We start from the raw sequence: 3,042 nt of genomic DNA, 5'->3' as shown, positions 1-3,042 counted from the left end.
TTTTTGTCATTACCATATTTAAAATATCACAATTTCATACAGGGTGAGTTTTAAATATGTGCAAATATTTTCAGGGTGGAATAGTTCTGACCCTTGAACACGTCTAGGTTTTTGGTCACATTTTAGAAAATCCTTTAATAAAAACACACAAAACAAGTGTTTTGTATGAGCAGTGTATAATTAACTTTATTCTGATTCCGTTATGTAGTGTAAACATTATGAGTAAACAGTAAACATCAATAAAAATCAACATCCCAAAACTTACCTAACAATTAATTATAGAACACAGATCGAGCACAACTATCCTTCATTATTAGCATGCCTAGTTTTATGTTAATATAAACTATACAAATCTCACGAAACCATTGCCATGCAGCTAAAAAATTAGAGAAAGCGCACTTTTCAGTATTTTAGTTATTTCGTTATTATGCGGTTAACGCTCGAATTTACTTACAACGTCCGTTTCTCCCTCGTGCGCCATTTCACTTCCGTCCTCCTTTTCCATACTAAGCATCGAAAAGAAGAAAAGAAGGAATTTAGAACTACCATGAGATTAATTTATGATAGGAAATGTTATTTCAGATAAGAATACTTCCACCATAATTAATATATATATACGTTTTTTACAAGAAAAACTTGCTTGTGCGTCATCAATGATCTAAAAGATAAGAAAGTTCTACTACTGTGGGAATCCTAGTTCCTTGGAAGGAACGAGTTCCTTAGTTCTAGTTCCACCAGAGGAATAGTTCCTTGAACGAGGTCTTTAGTTCAAAATAGTTCCCGACTAACATTGACATCCCCTTTGCTTGCTAATGGGTTTCGTTGTCAATCAGAACTATTCACAGTATGATCTGTATAATTTTTATAATGTACGAAATATAACGAGACATGTAATTGCGTATGTTAAAAACATATAAGTAAGTTTTATTGCAGATAAAGAAAGATTAAAAAGGAAACTCAAATCAGTGTTTTAAAAACTATATCACAAACCAATTGGAACAAATAATACGAAAATTTTAGGAAAAATTGCAGTTTTCTTCACTTCAAGCTTTTTATTTTTCTCTAAAAATTCAGAATATCTACTTCGTTTTATAAGATATTTCTTAATTTTAGGGACCTAAAGTGAAACATTCCCATAAAATATTCAAGGAACAAACTAAAAATCAAAAACAGTATCCACAACAATTTTCTGTAGTAATTATGCCGGCTGCGGCTGTGACAATAGACAAAGCCAAATCCATCGTCGTCGCCTTGTATTATATATATTCCCGTGAACTACTCTTTTAATTTGATCCTCTTAGTCCTTGCGGTCCGGAAAAAGTAACATATGGCTGGTACTCTCTACTCCCGCCTAGCCTCAGGCTATTATCGCGCTGGCCGATCCGTACGTAAACTAGTCTTTTTATTAGTTCCTCTAGTTCCTCTAGGTCCGGATCTAATCACAGTCTCGATCCCAGAATAGGTCCTTAGGAACTAGTTCCTTTCATTCCGGGGTCGGAATAGTTCATTGGAACTAGTTCATTCACGAACTACACACCTCTACTCTGGGTACCATCCGACCAAGAGAGAGAAGGCAATAAAAAAGCGAACGATCTAGCTAGGAAAGGAGTGAACACTCCACTAACTGGAATGGACCGTTCTGCTTCCCTAGTGGAAATCAAGGGTTTTTTTTTAACAGAACACTGTCTTCTCAACGAACACCTCAGTAGATTAAAGCTAAGAAACAGAGGCTAATGCAGATTCTGTAGGGAAAATAGGGAAACACCAGAACACCTCACCACAGAATGCGCCGAGACGACAACCATTCGTGACATGAAGTTGACAGATATTGGAGATGGAGAACTAACCTCAGTAAAACCGTCTCAGATAATAGCTTTTGTCAAAGCCCTGAGACTGTATGATGAGTTATAACTCAAGAGGGGGGGACACAATAGATCTGCAAGGTCGCTGGGATTAACCTCCCTCCTATACATCCACTCTACATTCTACTATATTATGTCATATATATGATGTCAACATATATCAATATCAGCCATTCGAAAGTAGTGAGACAACCAATTGCATTGTTACTATGTTTATCTAGAACCTCACAATACTGTATGAAGAAACAGTAAAAACAAATGTGTTTTGCGATGCCTTATTCCGTATTTAGAATATTTGTATTCCTAATAATGCTATTATTTAATGAAATTTTATATATTAAACATCATTTAAATTAATCTGAATTAAATACTACGTTTTTGCACAGCAGGAGCTCAGATACGTTAAAACACGGATTACCGATGCATGTATTGCTTATCGATGTAAGCGACGTGAGTATTTAGACGGGTAAACCTCTGAAAAACTTCGTCATGGTGTTGTTTTATGGCAACAGTGTAAAATCTAGTAAAATGCATTGTTAATTTATGTTGGTTAGAGGCCGACTGAGATCGGATATCTCGTCAGTAAACGTCGATTTAAGCATTCCTAAGTTTGTAGACCATAATATGGCTGAGGACCACAGTTCATACTCAGCGTAATTAAAGTACGCTCTGTCTAGATTAGCCCTGACAGCAAATATAAGATCTTTAGCAAATTTTGTTAATATCTAAATATATAATATAAACTTATTTGTTTTGCACCAATTCATTGATCGTGTACCACAATGTTAGTAAAAATTATTTGAAACAAATTACAGTAGTGCAAAAACCACAAGACCGACCGTTGGAAAATGACACAGAGAACAAAAAAGACACAATTATGAATCTTAAAAAAATCCACTTGCGGAAATATCATTGATGACGCACAGATATTTTTAACATTAAAATGTATATAATTACTAACCTGGTGTGTAAATGCTGCAATTGCACTTGAAAACTATCCACTTGCTCTTGAAGCTCGTCATTCGCCCTTTGCAACTTCCTAGCGTGATTCTGAGAAGCGTCAAGTTCATCTTCGATCGCTGCCAGATCTTTTTTCAAGTCTTCAACCCGTCCTCTGAGTTTCTTCACTTCGCCTTCATACTGTTCCGCTCGTCTCGTCGTGTGAGACAGTTCAGTCACT

The sequence above is a fragment of the Sitophilus oryzae genome, unplaced genomic scaffold, assembly GCF_002938485.1.
Source record: "Sitophilus oryzae breed Bouriz unplaced genomic scaffold, Soryzae_2.0 scaffold_1635_pilon_pilon, whole genome shotgun sequence".
Lineage (NCBI taxonomy): Eukaryota > Metazoa > Arthropoda > Insecta > Coleoptera > Curculionidae > Sitophilus > Sitophilus oryzae.
Note: the sequence above shows the minus strand (reverse complement) of the source record.